At 32.8% G+C, this 22,999-nt stretch overlaps 1 protein-coding gene across 4 annotated transcripts in view; it reads right to left on the reverse strand.

Moving 5' to 3' along the window:
* LOC108766176 (cysteine-rich secretory protein 1) overlaps positions 1-12,709 on the reverse strand; it is a 56,902-nt gene extending 44,193 nt beyond the window's left edge. Inside the window, exons 1-3 of one of the 4 annotated variants that reach the window (XM_018515322.1) lie at positions 5,588-5,788; positions 4,898-5,058; positions 4,387-4,796 (exon numbers count right to left, since the gene is read on the reverse strand). The gene's annotated coding sequence lies outside the window, so the exon portion shown is untranslated. The other 3 variants (XM_018515321.1, XM_018515320.1, XM_018515323.1) reach the window with 3 other exon arrangements.
* Positions 12,710-22,999: the final 10,290 nt, after the last annotated feature.

Here is a 22,999-nt window from a genome sequence, read left to right on the forward strand (position 1 = left end):
CTACAGTTTATTATTTTTCAAAATAAAGAGTCAATATTTATTTTAGAAAGTTGAAAATATGTTGGTGAATTTTTAGAGATTTTTAAAATTATTTTGAAGAGGTGAAAAAACGAAGAGATTTGAAGTAATCCTTTATGGTATGGATGAGGCACCAAATTGTAGATGGTACGGTAAGGGTTAATAATTTGTATATATTTAAAAAAAGATATAATCAGATATTTAAATTTCCATACTTTGAAGAAGACATTGCGATGTATGCGAATGAATAAATCATTAGTATCAGAACGATATTAGTATAATTGAAAGGAAATTCGAAAAGAAGATTAACATGTACAATCTTTATCATTATATCGTGCTCCATTTCATTTCTGCCACAAGCGTTTACTACAGTTGAAAAATTCGATGCAATTCCATGCGCGAAACTCTAGTCGAGCGTCCACATCGGGCAGGAGTGGAGTTAACTAATCGCGAGCTCAAATTAACTCATTATTCTCGAGTTTAATTTCCGCGGCGTGCCTCATTTTGGCAGAATGAGAGGGCACGAAAATAAACTCCGGACATCACACGGTAAAACGAGGCTTCGCGATTCGACGAGCACAATATCGCAACGAGGAAAGAGGAACGAACTGAAGTTTGCACGGATGAAATGCGAGATGCTTTCGGTGATGAACCTACTCGTGAAATAACTCTCAATTTGTGAGGAACGAAATTTCGTGAGAAAGTAATTGACAAATCTTCTCGAAGGGAGAATTTTTTTATACGAAATTAATTCGGACATACTGAAAAATTCTGGTGGAAAATGGACGAATCAAAATTTTCTAGTTAAATCTACTAGAATTCTAATTGAGATAACGGATAAAATTCTGACTGATATAATTATTTTGGTAAAAATAAGAATTCTAATAGATTTTACCAAAAATATTCTCTCAATCAGAATTCTAACAAATTTAAGCAGAGAGAGAAAATTCTTATTCGTCCATTATAAAATGGCCGAAAAATTTCTGTTTGTAGAGAGTTTGTAGATATTATATTTAATTACATCCAATGCCGTTAAAATGTTATCATTTTTCTACAATACTCAAATATACAATAATACTTTAGTTAGTTATTGAGAAACATTTGGAACAATAAACAATTTCTTGATACTTCAATGATTAGAAATATTATGTCATGTTATAATTTAAAGAATCCTCTATTTAACATTATTAATATATCTTGAATGGTAAAAATATAATACTGATAAAGTAGACCATATATTATAATTACTAATTTTTTAAGTATCTCAATTTTTCTTATATTTCAGAACTGTAAAAAAAAAATAAAGTCCAATTTGTCTTATTATATAATTGAATAATTATAACGTACTTCTCATGTTTAGATCTTTTATGTATAGTAGATTTGCACACACAAAACACAATGCTGCAAAAAATTGTTGGAATGCGCATTGTGTGTAATGTAAAATAAATATTGCTTTATAGCAGGCCACCTAGCTAGCTCCACCGAATAAATAAACGTAATAATCCACATGAAATTCTCTGCGTATGCAAAAACCATTAACGCGTGAATACGTTTATGACAACGAAATAACAATTGGGATAACGGTGCTTACACGAATATAATTGAAAATTTTACATGAGCTTGCAGAATTCCTTATTATAAATTGACGTCATTTTCTAGTAATGCTTAATAAACATTAATTTATGATATTTCGAGGACAGAACCAACCGCAATTCTCATATATTAATCGCGCTTTGCTGAGACAGCTGGTTTATTAAAATTCTACATTATACTTAGTAAGGTATAGTACTTTATATTCATTTGTTGTTGTGAACATTTGTCATTCTGAGCAACAATTTTTAAAACATAAACATAAAAATTATATGGCTAATTAAAGATTACGATTAAACTATCATTTATCCGTAAGTCGCTACGTGTCGATAGTAAATACTGTTATTCGCAATCTATAATTGGAGCCAGTTTTAAACTTTTATCATCTTTATACTTTAAAAAGTATCACTCCGAACAAATGGCAAATACTTTTATAACTTATTTTTTTTTTAACTTTTACTGTGCTGTTTTGATTCGCAAATTTTAAGATACTCTGTGTCTTAAAATTTACGAATATTATAATAAATTAATTAATTAATTCGAGCCTTTTGTTGTTTATTATGTAATAATAGAAAATCTTGAAATTATGTCGAGATATCTTTATCAGGTAATCTCGTATATTTTGTAGATTATTATTAATTTAGTGTTTATATTGCATCATAATAATAATAGATTAAAATAAAATTATTTCAATCCAATGTTGTAAACAAAATATCAAAATTAATTAAGTGAATATATAACTATATATAATTTCATAGTAAATTATAAAATTATTATCACAATTCTCTTAATAATAATTTGCGAATAACGTGTTTATGTAATTAAATTTTGTATTTATAATGAAAGAAAATTATACGCTTTAGAATTAAGATGCTTTCTTGTAATGTATGTAATTACGTGTAATGGATTTATTCATTCTAACACTCGATCTTTATACAAACGAGGTATGCAAACAGAAGAGCGTAGCAGATAAACGCCGCGGCTACTAAACCAGAAATATTTCCCTCTATTCTAACGTGTATAAATGAACAAATGGCATTCTGCCCCGTTTAAACTTTTCCACCGCGACGATATCGCATTTTCCTGAGAACAACGTATAAATAAAACGCAATCTGCTGAATCGGCAGTTTTTATGTCATATCGCAAGATGAAAATGTTCCTGCTTTTCCGAGTCGCACGGTATTTTGAGGGTTTCAAAGGCTTTCCATAGTGATTCTTGAAAATATTCCTCGGAACTTCTCCTCGAAAGATGAAAACCATGTGAATATAAATATTGAAATGAATGAAGCAAAAATGTGTGTATTGCGATCAATCATATTTTCCATCTGGCACAATGGAAAAAATGAATGCATAAAAAAGATGATCATAACAATCATATGCGAGATTTAACTCTCTCGTTAAGATATATATATCTCAAAATAATTTATAATTTTATATATTTTCATTGCTTTTATCTTTTTATATGAGTTTAGTAAAGAAAATTTAAAAAAACTGCTTTATATAAGTTTATTCTAATATAATATAGATGTGAAAGAATAACCAGAATAAAAATATTCAAGTTATTATTAACATCGTTTGTGTGCTAACATTATTAATATTTATTATGTATATTATATTATTTTTTTAATAAACCATCTTTTTCTCTCTTCTCTTTCTTCTTCTTCTACCAGATGTAAAACAGGTATGAGTTTTTTATATACACTTTACACGCTTGATGAATAATCGCGCAAATGAGAAATTCCTTGAAAAGCAAAGTTTCTCAGAGTCCGTGCTTCATAGATTAACGACAGACCAGAGTCCGAAGCTGTTATGGCCGATAAGAGACGCACAATGCAATGGTAAATTTCGTTCACCGCGGAAAGTTGCCGCAACGACTCCAACTTATCTTCATGCTTTCCACGCTCGTAAACGTAAATGCGAATGTAAAGAATCGGCGAGGTCGAGCCGCGAGATATGCGGCGGCAGATGCGCGTTAGTGCTGCAGCTAACCCGAAGAAATGCTGCAATTCTTTCGAGCATACTCGGGCAAAGTTGAAAAAAGAAGGATAAAGTTCTAAAAACTGATAACGCAATATCGATATGTGCGAATTTAATCTTCAATTATAGGTGTAGTATCATTGAAACTCTTGCCATTTATTTCGTAATTTTGACATTGTTGATCCCAATAATATCCTTTTTTTCTTGAAAATTAAATAAAATTTGATTCCACAATTAATACTGAAAAATGTGAAAAATACAACAAAGTACATATGAAGAGCAATTAATTTTATTTTCCTTTTTTATTTAAAAGTCCTTAGAACTTCACATCCACTGAAATGTTATAAATATATGAAGCACGCAGATATTTTTATATTAAAATATTCCGGTTTTTGTTATTTTTTTTTATTCTATCATTGTTTTCGAATCTCGGGAGGCGAACGGAATTATAAAAATCGTATTACACGGTATGTATTCTCGATTACAGTTTCAACGGAAACTCTGCCTTTGTAAAATCAGTTTATTAGTTCGCAAGGTCGGCAAAAAAGATTAAATGTATGTATTTATCGAGTATCTTACGTGATTAGAATGCCGTTTATGTATAGATAGGTATAAAAAAAATTCATCACGTGGTTTGCAGAATCAGATATGCATATAAATTTATACAGAAATATTTAAACACTAAGATTTGCTTTGGCTGAATATGTAGGATTTTTCTTATTTAATTAAATAAGTGTAAATGTCTACAAAAATAGCTATTAAATTATAGCCGAAAAATTGTATTTGCACAGCTCGACTCACCTGGCGACGGCAGGAAGTGAAATTCAGAGCTCGAATGCGACGGAGACAAGGAGCGTCAAGAGTCGCGTTGATTAATTAGTGGCAATTATACGAGGGCTCTAAGATAATTAGCGATGCTTAACTCCGTTGACTTGTCCGATTTCATACAAACGTTCCGTCGTGTATAAACCGCACATGCACACAAACATATAAACACACGTCAAAAGATGAAATTTCTTGTCCACAGTTAATTTAACAGTTGATGGCAGTGGTTTATTTAGGGGACCACCTATCCCAATTTTATATCACAGTTTATTGTTTTTTTTTATTTATACGCAGGTCACTTGAACGCATTAATTAATATTGCTCTATATTGTTGTTGCTTCTTAGAGTTGTTTAATTATATTATCGCCGCCGTCGCTGTTGATATTCTATATCAAATGAAGAAGCAAAAGTCGAAGCGTTACAACCTAGTTCCTTCCATCGATATTTTTACTTTTGCGACGAAAAATAAATCACGTTTGAGTCTCACCGTTTGATTTCTCGCACTCACGAGATTGTCTTCGCGGAAGCACATTCGACGACGTGAAGTTATGTGATCACTGAACTTTGCTCTCAGTATAGGTCAGTAGGTATCTCTCCGTCTTTTCGAACCCTATTGCAATCGTTGTCCCCTGGCGACTGTTAAAATGTCTAAAAATTCGACAGCCCCGAAAATGAAACTTTGATAAAATAATTATCGAAATAATTAGTAAAAAATCCAATTGCGTGTATATGTCAGTTATGTTTATGATAGAATTATAACAACTAGGAATATTTGAATAATTTAAATAATGTGTGTGTGTGTGTGTGTGAGGAAAAGTAAACTCAGTAATAAATATCGTTTAACAATTTGAAAGACCGAATAATTAACGTGAAAATAAATTTGATATATCGGTTAATGAGGTAATGAATCGATTAATAATCGAAATCAATTTATAACACAAATATAAATATAATTCAAATATCTAAGAAGATAAATTTAATCTCATCTGTATTGATATAAATATCTTGAAATTTAACGCTATTAATTTAAACAATGATAAAATAACAAACGTGAAGAAAAATCTAAACTACAAGAACTAAAACGAATTAAAAATAAAGGATTAAAAGCAAACTCGCTCGCGCATTGACAATCTCAGGTGATTAACGCGTGAAAACTCGTAATTAATACGGGAACGACCTAGATATTTAGGCTCTTCAAGAGCTTTCTCATGAGAAGAGACTTTCCTCTTTTTCAAGGGATACTTGAAATTCCAAGGAAATTGTGAAGAAGCACGGACACGATCGTCACATAATTCTTCCGCAGCACGCGTATCGATTCTCAATCACCGAGTCGCGTTATAAGGCGTCTACGTTTCGGAGATGATATCGGTAGGAATGAAGCCAGCATTGAAACCTTTCATCCCCTCGTCTCTATCGAGCGTCGTCGCGTTTATATCCATCCTTTGAAGGATCATTGAGAGATGTGTTTCGATCGACTCTCTCGATCATTGGCCGAGTCGTGCACCATCGGGACCATGCGTTCACATCGTTCACCGGTGTTCACACGATCAATCGTTCACTATTCACGCAAGCCCGACGACTTGGTGCAATATCGTGATCGAAAAACGGAAGACAAAAGACCGACGTTAGGAAGACTCGGAAGATGTGAGATCGATAGCGAGTCGAGGGAAGGACTCGGTCTTTATGACAGTAGGATGGCAGGTGAGCCGAGTGTCATGTCGATGAGAAACGAGCGGATGGTTCTTGCGCAAACCGTACGACGGTACTGCGGCCAGCGGCGCGCTACCGCGTTGGGAACCTGTCCCGGAGTGTTCCGTACCGCGGCGCGCGGCTCTCTGCGTGCTGAACTGGCGCAAGCTCTTCCGAAGCCGGGGACCGGGACACGGGACGTGTCCGTACTTCGTGTAGCGGCGGAACCCGCGAGCGGCGGAAACTCGCACGGAGAGGAAGCTCGATTATTCGGAAAGGGGCACGCGGCTCACGCGCTGAGATACACCAGGGATAAAGCGATGACCGAAAATTCGTGCGCTGATTCCGCGATATTGCAGCAGCTGGTTCAGCGTGCCGGATATTAGCCAGCGACTCCCACGAGTAATGCGATGCGCCGCTAAATTATTAATAACAAACGCGATACCTTCAAACTTCAAACGATCTCTGTAGTTTGCGCCTCCACTAATTAATTTGAGTGATTTTTTTTTATGTAGAGCGTACAGCACACGTAATCCTAAGTACGGATTGTTATTACGTTGAGTGTGTAATTTTTTTCATTAATCTGCTAATTTCTAATAATGTCTATTCTTATCACATTTTTTTGTAAAATTTCTCGACCTAAATATATAATGTTGCAAAATACCGATTATTATGGTTAATTTCTTAATGTAGGGCGTTGTAATTGTTATTAAATGCGAATTGTTATTACACCAAATGTATATTTTTTTCCATTAATCTGCTAATTTCTGATAATGCCTCTTCTCACAAATTTTTATAAAATTCCCTGACCCAAATATATATTACTGCTCATTACCGATTATTTCAGTTATTTTGTTTAATGTAGGCCACTGTGCTTGAGTGCGGATTATTATTACTCCGAGTGTGTAATTTTTTCATTAATCTGTCAATTTCTAATAATGCCCTTTCTCACAATTTTTTTTATAAAATTCCCTGACCTAAATATATATTGCTGCTCATTATTCTTAGAATAAGAAAATTTATGGAAATTTATGGAACCGTAATAGGTGAACCCGGAAACAGAATGTCTATTTGTTTCTTTTATTCGAAGGTACGAAAGAAAGATGGAGAAGGAATTTTTAATTATAAAACAGGAATATGAATTTACAAATATTCTTTACTCTTCTTGATGCTTTATATCAGTTACTAATAACGATATAAGATGATAAAACGAAACATCTTTGCATCTCTGAAATTTATTAAAAGGTCGAAGTACAACATTAACATTTCGTGATATACATATGTATAAAGTTAATGTTAAGATATTAAAAATGTATTGTCCTCGCAGACAAATGAAAAAATAAAAATATATCACTAATAATTTATGGAAACATAGAAAACGAATAAGATAACTGTCCGCCCACTGGTAAAATAGTACAGTTTTTACATTTTATCTCTGTCAGAAACTTGAACGAAATCGAATCGGAAAAACATCTACTGTTTTATGATGGATGAAAATATAAAGGTGATGTCGACGACTTTGTTCATTTTGTACTATTTTATTTCGGTCAACAGGATATGATGATTGTATATAAACTTTTTATAAAAACAGTAACTATACAGATGACAAAGCAAAAAACTCTCGAAAAATTAAGATTAATCCTAATTAATTTAAAATTGTAGATTAATTTAAAAGATTAAAGCGTAAAAAAGAGAGACAAATAAATGTCAGATTTACCGTATAATTTGTATTAATATTTTAAGACACTATGGCCGGCATTCATTCGGTTCCTGTATTTAAGACCATCTTCAAACCGTTACTGTCTTAACTCTTCGATGGCTAAAGGATTTCGTCACAAATTTATCAGACTAGGTATTGTGAAAAATATCATATAAATATGAGCACATTATAATAAACTTTTTTAATCGAAGACTAATCGAAATACTAAATATTAAGGAATATATAACAGTAACAAGCATGCGTATGTATTTTTATTAATAAAAAAAATTATGGTATATAAGGTAAAAGAAAACTCGGGTATGCCGTAATCAGTGTCAAAAATAAAAAAGATAAAATAATTTTTAAAGTGCTGGTGACCTTTAAACATTTGAAATTCGAATTTCGCTTGAATTTTTTTAACTTTGACGATCCGCGAAAAAATATTGCGTATATTAATTTAATTTTGTTACAAAATGTAATCGCATTCCTATAAATAAAAAAAATTGTATTGTTTCATTTATAATAAGAGAGTAGCACCGAAGAATTAAAATCTCATAGCAATTATAGAGTATTAGCCTTTTAAAACATTACTTGAGATAATCTTAAAATAAGAGAATGGACTATATAATATCGGCTTATATAATATATATGATGTGAAGACGTTATCAGTCTCAATAATAAGAAAAATCCAATACATCGATCGTAGTTTTGTTCGCAAATTTAAATCGCAATTTACAACTTTTATAGTTCAGCCCAAGTGTAGTTTCATAGCTCATGAATATCAGGAAATATCGATATCTGATGTTCTTGCGACTGCGACCTGCAACTAACACCCTTGTCAGACTTTATTTACGCGATATGCGATCCGTGAACAGCCGAAAGGAAAATGTTTATGATGCGCGAATGCATTAAGCAAATGCCGATCCCGTGATATGTGTCCGCATAAACCAGTATTTGTCCTGCACCCGCTGAATCGATCAATACCAGTGTCTCTCGACTATGCAGAGTTAGAGACACATCGATGGAGAGAACGTTCTTTTACTCTTAGCCTTAGCAGATCAGATAGATAAGTTTGTTTATCCGATAGGATGAGGAAAAGAAAAGAAAAGACGAGAAGTTTTCTTAAACACACACACGGTGCAATCTATACCTACCTACTTGCAGAGTGACCTGTGGGACCTTAGGAACAGTAGCACGCTGCGACAATAGTATCTCTCAGTAAATTCGAGCTCGCGTTGCCGAAAGTCCGAAACAAGGTTTCCCCTCGCTCTATTCGTAATTTCTTCAAATAATGCACGAAAATACTTTGAAAACTACGTGTTCATTCTTGACGTAAATCTATTCCGAAGATAGATAAAGGTACAAGAAAAAACGAAGAATAAATGAATAAATAAATAAAAGATCTAGAAGACTTAACATTGTGAAAATTAAATTTGTTCACTGTGACAAAGGAAGAGCCGTAGCGCCGGAGTTTCCTCTTCATCTTGGTTAATAAAGGGAACATTTCCGGGACGCATGTCAGAAAAAGGGCTAATCAAGTATTCTCTCTATCTTCTTTCTCTCTCTTACACACATACACCTCTCTACTTTCTCTTTTTGCAAAACGCGCTCTCGTGCATATGCATCACCCGGCGTGCACCTTGTGCATCTTTATTCCCGTGTACAATGTGCGCGGTATATGCGCGTGATACATTTTTTTAGGGCACCGTGTGAGAGAGATGGAGAGAAGAGTGGAAGAGGGAGAAAGAGAGGCTGATGAAGAAATCTCAGTTCCGTGAGAGCTCGCACACCGGTATACCGGAAGCGAGGTAGCAACCTAATTATAACAAAAACTTCCAGCCGCTCATTACCGGTTAAATACGTTTTCCCGTGCGCATAGAGCGACGCGCGTCAGGACGTACATAGTGTCTGAAAAGTCGCGCACAGAATTTACAGGTGTAATATTGTCGGTTTGCGGAAACAAGTCTGCCACGCAGTCACCAGAAGAAAAAAAGTCGGATATTTAAATGCCTCTGGAATTAAAAATATGAATAAATGTGTGGAACTATACTTGTGCATGTTGGATAATCACTAAACATTTATGCCTGACTAATTTCATAAAATAGTAAAATGATTTCATACTTTAAAGATTTTCTCGTTTTTAATTATAAACTTCTGAATTCAAAAGTTCAAGATTCAAACTTTTTGAATGATATTACGACATTAATAGTCGTGCTGTGATATCAGGCAAATATCAAGAAAAAATTATAAAAATAGAAAAATATGTGATTCGATTTTGAAAAACACTAATAATAACTTTAACGATATTAAATAAAAATTTTCTATCTTTAATAGAAAAAAATTTCCTTCGTTATATTCATTCGTTGGATGCACACATAATATTTCATATATTTGTTGGCTTTCATATTCAAAGAGAATATGAAAATTGTAGTTATTTAAGTATTCTGTTTTTGATGACTCGGTTTATGTTCAATGCACTTATTAAGTATTTTTTAGAGAATTAAGAATGAATTTTTATTTGACGATGATTTCCCTAATATCTTGATAATCAATTAATATATCAATATAGCAGCATGTTTTATTTAAAATTTATAAATAAATTGCTATATATTAAAAATAATAGACTGCAACAGTAATGAACGGTTATAACTAAAGTTCAAAGAGAGAGAGAGAGAATTATAAATGAAAGAGAAGGCAGAATTTTCGCTAAAAAGAAAAATCGACTCAAGTTCATCAGGAAATGTACTGTAAAAGGAAAGGCAATTACCTTAAAGCATCTAGTATAATTATTTCTGTATTCGATAATAATAAAATATACACGTAATTTCCGCAAAAGCAATACGGAATCGAAATAAACAAAATTTCAATTTTATATTTAAATATAAATTTTGTTTAAATTCTGTCCTGATTTGTCACGTGTGAGTTACATATCCCGACTGTTCAATCGTACAAAGACGAAAATTTCGGAAACCGTGTCGCGAAAATAGTTCTCGTGAAAAATACGAAATTTCAACAATTTGGGCAGCTTGTTACGGAATAACTGGAGCATTGAATTTATTAAAAATTGGACTATTTGTGTATTATTGCGTGTAAGGAAAACACTTTTTTACTCGGTTATTTCTGCCTCAGTGGCAGAAAGCGTCATTGAAATATGCATCACGTGTTATTCGACGTAATAGTTATCATTCGTATAGACGTAATGGTCACGACTCGATAATCAACTTAAAATTAAGTCTGATTACATTATTAACATACTATCATCTTGAATTCATAACGGGTTCTTCATAAATACCCGTCATTAAATGTATACAATATTAAGATCTTGTCGGTTATGTCTTTTTTTTTCACGATAATCAGCTAACAAATCATGTATACATTAATGCGCATAATTAATGAGATTCAATCAGAATTCTTCCGCTATGTAAACATTATTGTATAAATGATGAATAATCTCAAACATTTATCCATTGTCCACATGAACGACCATAAAACGCTTGCACTTTTTTACTTAAATAAATAAGTTTTATAGAGACAGAGATTAAATTTATTATGATAAAATCAGGGAAGAAAAATCATGCGCTGTTATTCGTAAGAAATTTGTGCACTGTAGAAGGTTAATGAAATATCAACAGTGATCGCTTTAATTAGAATAGCCACAGGCACTTGCGTTTTCGCCTGGACAGTTCGCTTCATTGGAGTTTTGTTGGGAACTGCATCAAACGGTTTTGCCAATCCCACCGCATACTCTTCCCGGTCTTCGAACCATGATTTTACCCGGCAGCGCTTGGTAGCTGTTACATGAACAGTTTCGTACTGTTATACGCGTACACATAGAAAGTTTTTGCGGACACTGCCTCGTACTCTTACTTGTCCTTGTTGCGCCACCCTCCCGAATCTCGTTAAAGCCGTTCAGGCTTTCGTATGGCGCTTGTTCACCCATTTACTATCTCACCCCCTTAACCAGAATCGACTCTACATTTCCCAATTTTTATTATTTCCTTTTTTTTTTTATCAATTTCGATGGAAAAATTTATTGGATAGGGCGTTATTAATAACCTCCATAGTTAAAAGAAATAGTTATTGCATTATAATCAGAAAGTAATTTCTTTTTTTGTTCTATATACACATCACATAAATATAATTATACATATTTACAGAAATAAATTTTCATTAGTTATGTTTATTAATTTATTCATTTATTTACGTGTCGGTCTGGTTTGTTTATTTAAATACTAAATTTGCACTTATATATTTGTTGTATATATTAATTCGTTATATTCATCAATTCATATGTTTAATGTTGCCATATAATAATTTAGACTTTAACATAAAATACGGATGTAGTGTTTTACATTTGAATAAAGATCCATCATCAGAATTATAATCTAAATTTCCTCTCGCCCGAGGATTAAAGAGCGTCAGACATCGCAGAATAATATTCCCGAATTAAATATCTCGCCGCGTTTCAATATCGCTCCATTATAATATAAACTATGTATAAAGGAACGACCCAACGAGAAAGTACGAATCATTCGTGGAATAATATTGCTGGATTGAGAACTCACCGTTTCAATGCGCGCTGCTCCATTAAAATACAAGTCAGGTATAATAAACAGTTATGAGAGGAGAAAAATTGGAAAATCACAAATATCGTGGAATAATATTTCTATTGTGTATGCGTATGTATGTGCATGTTGACGAACTCATCAATTCCATATTGTTCTGTTTCAATAACACGGGACATTAACGATTGCAGCGCAATGCCGTTTCGCAAACTAAGAAACTCACCCTTTTAAGCACGTCGCTCCTACTGTCACCGCTACAATACTATGAGCCAGGTGCGACAAGCTGGTGCAAGGTTTTTGCGCTACGCGAACTGCACGTTTACTCGGCACTGCGACAATAAAAAAGCCGCGGTATACTGGCGATCGATCCGCAACCAGCTTGTCTTTTATAGTCTTTGGTAGCGCCGTGGAGCCCTCCTATTGATGAAGAGTAATCAGTCTCGAAGGCTCGCGGTAATAATGTCTTCGTTAAAAGCCCGGCTTTGAGTCATTCCGGCTTTGTAGGAAAATGAAAATGCGGAGAACGATAAGCCGCAGCTTGATTGAACGCAAACAATTCCGCATGACGATACACACGCAACGATCGTTATATTGCAGATTGTCGCGCGATCGCCGCACGAGCGTGATTAAATATGATTAAATATTATTATGCAACGCAAAGTTATAGCTTGAACTTGTAGAACTTGTAGGAGATAATAAATTGTCTTACATTTTTGCTTCTTTTTTTTTCGTGTACGACGGATAATAACAAATAATTACAGTACTAGATTGTTTTGTTATACCGCTGCATATTTTGTCTTTATTATTGATTCTATAGAAAAAGTGAACGTCGGACTTTTCTTGAACGGGAGTTAATGACAAGATAATTTATTAAAAATTTAAATATATTTATGCAAAAAAACAGAAAGTACTTTGTACATAATACGTAAAATATACAGATAAAGTTGTTACAAAACATTTTTTTTAGTTATATTATGTACACGGACACTTTTGAATAATTATAGTCTTAAGTCTAGATATTATTTTTGTGCGTATCAATTGATATTGACTATCACTGGTTTTTTCGTCGATGCATATTATTTATTTGCGTCATATAAGCGCGAGGAATTCTCCGAACGTTTTATACACAGAAATAATTTCCACTAAAAAAAAAAACGTTAGAGAAACGTCGGTGCGATATAAATTTTATTACGAGCCGCAGCGTGTGCAACAAGCGTGTGTTATTTGAGTATTATTCGAGCATCTCACGTGTTAAACGTGTTCACATTAAACTATTGCACGCGAGTGTGTAGATAATAAAACATTAATTACCGGTGTAAAACGAACGTTACATCGCCGACTGTTCGACTCGCGTTTCACTTATGGCTTATGAATATCCTTTGACTCGGAAATTTGTCCTGTCCCTGTTTTTGAGATTTAGAATTAAATGGATATTTAAACGTTATTTTCCCCTGTCGATTATTAAAACGAATCGTTATACGGCGATGCGCTTAATTCGTTAAAAATTTCGTTACACTCCCGTTCAATTTGTGAAATATGTAATCGAAACGGCTCGTTCCGTGATATGTAATTTGTTATATTGCCCATCGATGTCATTTGCGTTTTCGTCGATCGATCACTGACGTGATACGACGTTTCAGCTATTGGCGGTGAATTCACGAATTTACGTTATATTATACAATCGTACGGCGCTGCTGATCAATAATATTGCAACATGAAAATTATTTCACGATAAGAATTGCGTTAATAAAATAGAAAGTAGATGGATGACGTCGATACGTCATGGCAAGCACAAAATATATGTAGGTAAATATGACTGGCTGGTGCAATAGTATAAGCAGCTTTTCTCGTTTGAAGAAACGTAAGAAAAATTTATGGAAGTAAGTGATGTATAAAACTCATTTATTTGATCGTGTTTATAAACGTATAAAAAGAATGTTTCATAGTTTTCTATGTAATTCCAAATTGATACAACACATAAGAACTATTAAATATTTTTTATCTTTAGAGAACTCTAATACTGACTAATTTATTACTGAAAGACAGTAATTAATTACTTATTTAGAGTATTAAAAGCATTGAACAAATGCTTTTAATACTTAAAATACTTGAATACTCTAAATACTTGAAAATAAGTAATTAATTCCTGTGTTTTAATATTAAATTGCACTGAATTGATTGATCAGTATTGAACTGATCGGTTTTAAATTTCTGTAAAAGTTACTCTAGCTTTTACTGCATGTATTATTTCGTTGATTAGTTTATATGTTTGAATGTCGTATTCTTCAAGTCTCTATGATTCTCATCTAAGTTAAGACTAATCGTGTTAACGGTGACTAATTTAACGGTATTATCAAAAACAACAGCTTTGTTTCGAGGTCCGAACCTTCGCAAGTTGTGATTGTAGTCCGTTGAATTTCGACTGAGATGGGTTCTCGAATGATTCACTTTATTCGCTTTATCACTTCGTGGATTATTGTATTACCGGCTAATTAGATCGAGATTACTTAGTTGAACCAGAAGTCCTGTGGCGACTAGCGGTTTGAAATGATTCCCATGGTCGACACACGATCAACTAAGATTCGAGAGTTCCCATGGGATTGGTCACGAAATTCCCTTCGAAGTTAAGATTAGTTAAGGATAGCGGTTATCGGCTGAATCAGACCAAAACTTCGCCTCGTTTAACGATCTCCGTAATATTTCTTCTCTTTTTTCTTTGCATGCTCGGTAATTTACCGAGACAATATTCTCGAAACGAAGCATCCAGGCGGATCTGCATTGATACAAAAATCAAAGATATGTGCAATTTCAGATTTAATCGTCATGAATTACTGAGAGAATCAAGAAATCATGAAAAATATACTACGTATAATCAAAGATCTGCGAAGAATTCGAAAAGATTGGAGATCTGCGGATTTAGAAATCTAAGAAATATACAATAATAATAATAATAACTTTATTGCATGCACTTGGAAATTAGAACAGTATTATTACAAAAAAACGAGAAGAGAAGAAAAAAATACAAAGTGCTAGCAAAAGGCGAGGCGACAGCGGTACAACTGATATAAGGTCTAACTAGAGAAATTTAAAGTACGACTATACACTGCAGATATTGTTAAATAAAACGCGGAAACAATGAAATTAGGAAAAATGAGACGAGATACATTGAGAAGCAGAGAAGCGAAAAGAGGGGAAAGAAAAGAAAGATCGCAGCTTTGTAATATTAAGGCACTTAAAATATTTTTTACAATATAAATTTCTTACTTTCTTTCTGTCTATTATAATTTAGAGGGGTTATTAGCGTTTCAGAATAATTATGTTGAAACCGAAAGTTTTTCAGCTCTCAATCATATTTGAAACAAATTAATTTAATATAGAATGTATAATGTGTTTAAAACATCCAACGTCGACCGTTCTTGGCTTTCTTTATTATATTTGATGTATTCACACATACGGTCGTGCTTCAAATTCTTAAATATTAGAATAAGATGTGAAAAGTCAACATTCTATGAAATAACTAATAAAAATATTGAACTACAGAGAGAGAGAGAGAGAGAGAGAGAGAGAGAGAGAGGGAGATGAAAATAAAAAAGGATGTCTTTACATATAATAAATTTATGCTCTAAATACAAAGGGAAAAGAAAGCAATTATCCAATTTAGATGAATTATTGAATTATTGAATTATTTAATCATGTTATGGATTGTATAATTATATTAACCATGAAAAAATTGCATAATGCATATAATTGTACACTAAATCTGTCGAAACTGGATTTTCTCCAATTGTGTTATAAAAATATCAACGTTATTAACCCTTAGTGCCCACAAAGGGTTAGCGTACCCTCCCCCCCACCCCCGATTTTTATAGTTCAGACGTTTTTTTCCGATCCCTTTTCACTTATTGCAAAATATCTTTTGTGCTACGACATTTTAGACTTTCTATCTCAAAAAATTTTTTTTTTTTCAGTTAGATTAAAAAAAATTAGTTAAAATCGATGCACTACAATCTGAGATGCAAGCAAAAAAAAATGCTGGATTACAAATACCCGGATGTGGGTAGATTAGGACTTTTTTGAAATGTGGGTACTGAGGGTTAACTTTAGTTGAATATTCTCTAAAACTATGCACTCCTAAATAATTTATATATATAGATATTTAGATTTACGTGGGATATTTTATACATTATTCCTTTACAATTTTAACAAAAATTCGACAAAAAATCGATTTAATACTATTAATATACGAACTTAATCGTAAGTGTATACGAAGAAGAAACTCGTTTCCTCGTGGTGGCAATTTTCCCGGGAGAAAATTCGATTTTCGGTTCCGACTTTGGTAATTTTCGTGATAGCTCAGACATTTTGATCCCTAGATGACTTGTGACGAGGCAGCGCGAAGGCTTCTTTGACACTTTGCTCATATAAGTGACGAAGGTAAGTCTTTATAGTGTTCGGATGTAGAATCACGTACGTAAGTAGGCGAAGTGCGCTCACGGGTAACCAAGACGGAACATGTAAATTGGCAACGCGAGCGTTACTTCCACCGTGGAGGCTGGGATGTGATATGTGTGTAAATGTATTACATACTTACGCGTACACGCCAATACACGTACAGCGTTCTTCATTGCGATCACACTTCGTTTCAACGAGAGCGGAAACAATTAAAGAGGATCGCGTTCGAGAAGATGGTACAGCATGGTAGTTCTTGAAAAAAAAAAAACGAAACAATTAAATCTGATCGATCATAACATTTTGTGCAATCAAAATTGCAATCTTGTTCCCGTAGGATATTGTTGAGGTTAACGTATCATTGATCTTAATAATATCTTATTTAAAAGATAATAAAGACGTATGAGATTTTTTAAACGCGATTGTTCTTAGAGACTCATTTAATGTCTATGATGAAGAGAAAGCGCGGTTGCTGCCAAGACACCCAGTATAAAGGACAAAAAGGAAAGATAAAACGAAAGGTCTGAGGAGAAAAATGAGAAATGATACATAACTCATATACGAAACGAATAGCACCCTGCTTGAGAATAGAAATATTCCTTTTAACTCCGCGAAAAGTTATAGGAAATATTCCTCTTAACTATGCTACACCCGCGTAGCGTACCTAAAAGGTATAAAAATCAGTATTTCTGCGGCAAAATTTTGTCACCGCGATAAATGCAAGGTAGGACATTATTTACGATGGGGAATTTGCATTGTGCAGCATTAAAACGAGTTTCCAATAGAGATTCTATATTCGTTAATAATAAATCAATTTTTGGTAACGTGATAGATGCAAGAATCTGTAAAATTAAGGATTTGTGATATCAATTTATATATATATATATATCCCATTGTTTTTGCAATGTATAGCCAATATTACTCGACTCATTGTTATAGAAACATTTATATTTAAAAGATATAAAGGGAAAATAATATTATAGTAACTTTCATTTGAATAATAAATACAAATTGTATAAATAAAAACAGATTTTATTTCAAAAAATGAATTTTATTAAAAAAAGAAAATCCATTTACTTTATTCTAATTAATCTTTATTAATAAATTATCTTTTACTATGATTGTTTATCTTATATCTTAAATTCATTAATAAAATATTATATTTTTTCGACTTTTGATGCTAGGTATTTATTGCAGATTATATCATTTTTTTAAATTTTGCTATATCATTTATGAATATTCAACATTAGTATTCATGACAAAAACGAAAGATCTTTATGTTTAAATGTTGAATGTTTAACGTTAAACGATCAAGACGAACGTTTGAATGACGAAGTCTCAGTTATATCCCTGCTATACCTCACAATCACATAGAAATTAGCTGGAAGTGACACGTACAGCGAGACAGCGTTCGTGATGAAAATGTCAAATGCCTGGAAATATTTTCAAGAAAGAAAAGAGAATAAGAGACACTCTCATGCATGTGATATATATTTATATATATCCGCGCGCGCGCGCACATTTACATATATATATATATAAAGCTTGTATGCGAAATAATTTGGAGTATAGTCTTTCCTCGGTATCTTTGCTCCAGATAAGAGGTTTATGGCAACTATCCTGTTCTCTCGCTCCTTCCAACCCTTCTCCCTCTCACGATATTCCTTCTTTGGACTGCTCGCACCGTGCAGAGATTTATGTACTTGCCACACGACCGAATGCACAATTATATCATCCTTCTCTTCATTAGCGCATATTCGTTGTTTACATTGCGCTTACAGGAACAAGCATGTTGAATGCTTCGTGGGTCGCACCGATTCGTGTAGAACGTATGGTACAAAGCATTTTCACAAATTCTACACGGGAAAACAGTTTTACTGAAGTCTTTGAAAATTTAGCTAGATATATACATTACTATTAAAAAATACTCCATATTTTAGCACGCCTCATATTTTTGCTAACAATTTTATCTGTCATATATGAAATTATGATATATGTTCTTTTATTCGGTCATCGAGTATTCAATAAAGTGACGAATTGCCGAAAAAATATTATAAACGGAAATTATAAATCTCAAATAAATGTTATAAATATTGTCGATTTTTGAAAGAAATATCGATTTCAAATTTTTCATTAGGCACCGATAAACATTTGGCAACTATAACAAAAAGAGAGTAATATATGTAAGAAATTAAACATCAAATTAAACATAAGTCTTTGATTAAGACATTTGACAAACTTATTGACAGAATGCTAAGAATTTGACTTTTGTTATCGAAGCTCAAAAGTTTTAAGAGGTATCTAAAAAACTAACTTCTTTTTTTCAGTTTTAATGAATATTTAAAAGTAATAAATTTAAAAATATACTTCATATTTTATTCTTTATGGAAATATTACAAAATGTTTGAACAGATTGTACTGAAATTTTTGAGTGGTATTGTAGATCTGAAGATAATTATATCTATCAAAATAATTACATATATAGGACTCTTAAGCATGTTAATAATTAATACTGCAAAAAATTGTTACATTTTAGCAACCAGCTTGATTATCCTATATAATTTTGATGATTCAATATAATTATTTTCAGAACTGCGTCTAGCTAAATTTTTAAACATTTCAAAACCATTCTTTTCGCTTCAAAAACCATTATTTTACACTCTCGTTAAAATGATTTTTAATGTATTGTACAATTATAACATTACGTACAATAGATTACTCGAATTTTTTCGATCAAATACTTAAATTCTGTTATAATGATTTTTTAACATCTCGTGTAAATAATTTTAATTTTAGAAGCACTATGTAAGAAATTTTATTTCTGCATGAGTTTTTAGAATTAATTGTATAATAAAGAAATTTTGCTTCTCTCTCTCTGCGAAATGCTCAGCTCGGTATCAGGAAGATTTCTTTATTGATACATGAATTACCTGCGCATATAGCAGAACAGCAGATACTGTCAGAAGCACAAAGAGATCGAACGGACACTAATTGCCTTCTACATTCAGTTATATCTATCCCCCTTGTTCAGCACTTTTCCGTTATGCAAAAGAAACCACGATCGCACGACTCTTCCGCTCTTTCCATGATAAAAGAACGATTTTAATTAAATCGCTTCCATGCTCTCTCGATTTCATCTGTGACTTTCTGGCAATGCGTGACCAAATATTGTATAATCGGAACTCGTTTGCTTGATTGGATGAGGAAGCGGAGGTTTACGTTTCATTGTCCTCCGGATTCGTTAGAATGCATGAGAAAAGAACAGTTAGATTTTGTTTTTAATGAAAAATCGACAAATGCAAATGTATATATATTTTTCCACTTAAAACGTGATTTATACGTGATAAAGCATAAAAATAAGAAGTTTTGTACAATTTTATCTGATTATATGATTTTAATCATTTAATGTTCGCATTAATTTATTAATATTTATTAATGATAAGTCTATAATTATAATTGATAAGTATGTCATTATTATTTATAGGATGCATAATTATTATCTACTAATCTGTTTATCTTTTGCATCATCATGCAGCTCAAACAATTAATGATCCAAATCTCGAATAATTAAATGATTTAGGCTGTGGAATTATATTAGAAATATTTTCGTACAGTAAATAAATATTTTGTTAAAACAATGTCTCTTGTCGAATTGTTATCTTTAATTATTATTAGTAAAATTATTTAATTAAAATATTTTTCATCCAATCATTACGCATACGCTTCTTTACTTATATTGTTTTGGATAATTAATCAGCTATTCGAAAATTTAAAATTATGTCACAAATATTTTACATTCTTTACTTCTCGTACAGAGGAAGATATTTAAAATTATGGCGGGATGTTTTGCGGCACAGATATTTTGTTAAATGTCAACGTTTCCTATTCGATTGCTTTATATCTACCTCAGTCGGAAAAAAAGGAGCGAGAGAGTTCTGAAATACGCGGGGGTGAAAAATACTTTGGTGCTCGTAGGGTACGTGACTTATGGCGACCGTACGTATATCGTCAAGAACACCGCAGTTCCGGTGCCGTAGGAAGCGTCGAGTGTGGAATATAAACTTTAACGGATGGCTTCTTCTTCGTGCACCACGAGGTCTGATCTAGAATGCCTGTCCTGTTCATACAGCCCTCCAAGCCAGATACACGGCATTTCATACCATGAAGTCGACGTCACTATGTATAATCCATCGATGTACACTATCCACTTGAAAATAGAAAATATTAAGCTCAGAAATTCCGAAATGTGTTGTAAACAGAGCCATTTTTAAGGTGCCTCTCTTGGAAAGGAAAAAGAAACCCATATTTTTGGCATACTATCAGAAAAAGATGTTAACGTTTCAAAATTAAATATATTTAAATATGGAATCAGTGAATAATTTAACGAACAAAATTAATATTAAAGCTGTCAGTGTATATAAATTTAGTTATCCACTGATCTCATATATAAACATATTTCATTTTGAAACCCTAACATTGATCTTTTCTTAATCGAATGCCAAAAAGATGGATTTCTGTATACAAAAGGAAACTGTTTTATCTAAGTAAATTGAAATGTCATAAAATTATGAGTGCGGATGTGAGTACAGATGTGGATATGAACATTAGAGTTATGGAGGTGAAAAGAATGCTATAATAGTTTTAAAAAGAAATTCGAATATTTAATAAATTGATTTTGAGGCTGCCATAAATCCTGAATTACAAATTAATTTGATAAATTTGATGATACTTTTTAATTTGTGTATACGCGTACATTAATCAAAATTTATCTTTTTTATATAATCAATATGCGACATATATGCATTGACTTCGAGATATTAATCTCTTGAAATATTCCCATTGGAATAACGGTATAAATTTCAGAATCAGTTATTTCGATATAGCAATTACTTAAACCGATTTTATTTTGAAATTCAATATTTCGCATAGTTTTACTTCGCGCGGAGTTAATAAAAAATATATTGATAATACATAGAGGATATTGTATTTGAGTAAAATTTCTCAAAATATGTGCCACTTATATTTTAAAAACTAATTATAACTTACCTAAGTATTAACATCTTGGATATTGATTCTTAGCATAAGAAATTTCTGTTTGAAAATTCGCAGAAAATAAAATACAACAAAAATTTAAAGAAACATTACACGCTATAACATAAAGAAAAGCTAAAAACCGATGAAAAAATTTTATTTTACTCTTTTCTTTTAAACAATCCTCCTCTCTATATTATTCATTTACTGATCGATGTAAATTTAATTTTCGTCTTATGTTTTTTTTACAAGAACAGATCTTTACCCGATCTTAATCGAGTATCCTTAATTAATCTCCTGATAATCTTCTTAATATTTGAATCTTCCGAAACAGAGCAGAATCTGGGAAGAGCTTATCGTTAAATTTAAAATTTAAATTATCGATCAACTAGGTCGCCGAAAACATTTTCTCGCTTTGACACTATTTTGCTTGTAAAAATTGCAAACTTTCCATTACGCAGAAGATCGCATTTCTGCCGTTCTATGAACTTTACTTTGAATGGTTATTTTTACCCGAAGAGAGAACCTTCAGTTTGTCATACAAAATGTGCGCTCAACAGGGCGTTCTCGTCTCGTCGAAATACTTCACTATGCCATCAATGAAACTGGATTAGAAATTCACGAGTACCCAGAAGAATACTACGAACGATACTTGATGTATACATACCCGCTGGCAGTGGCCAAAGGGTCAACAGCTAAGATAGGCGAAGTCGATTATCGCCGACACCCTCGTGGCACGTGGGAAATCGATACCTAATTATCGTTCGGTATTCTACGCGCGAGCTGCCGCGGGAATTTCCTTCGCCGTAGTAAACTCGACCTGTCCTGCGCCACGCCGCCTCTATACGCTCCCGAGAGATTACAGGGCGAACTGGTTCACGAAGTTAAGCACAAAGTAAAGGATACGTGGCGCTCGGTATTTACGTAAGCAACGAAATTTACGGATCGAGGGCTCTCGCAGAAAGGGAGTATTGTGTACCTGAAGGATTTACTCTCGCACGCATTTGCACCCAAATCTGCTTCAAGTAACAATTTAAGAAGGTACATACGTAGGAGCCAGAGAAAGCGATTTTTTTAAAAAAGTCTTTTCTTGACTAGTGTCTCTTTAAATCTTTCATTTCTCGTACGACACTATAATTACATTTTTACGGTCAGT

This window comes from Trachymyrmex cornetzi, unplaced genomic scaffold (genome assembly GCF_001594075.2).
Source record: "Trachymyrmex cornetzi isolate Tcor2-1 unplaced genomic scaffold, Tcor1.1 scaffold57, whole genome shotgun sequence".
In the NCBI taxonomy this organism is placed as follows: domain Eukaryota; kingdom Metazoa; phylum Arthropoda; class Insecta; order Hymenoptera; family Formicidae; genus Trachymyrmex; species Trachymyrmex cornetzi.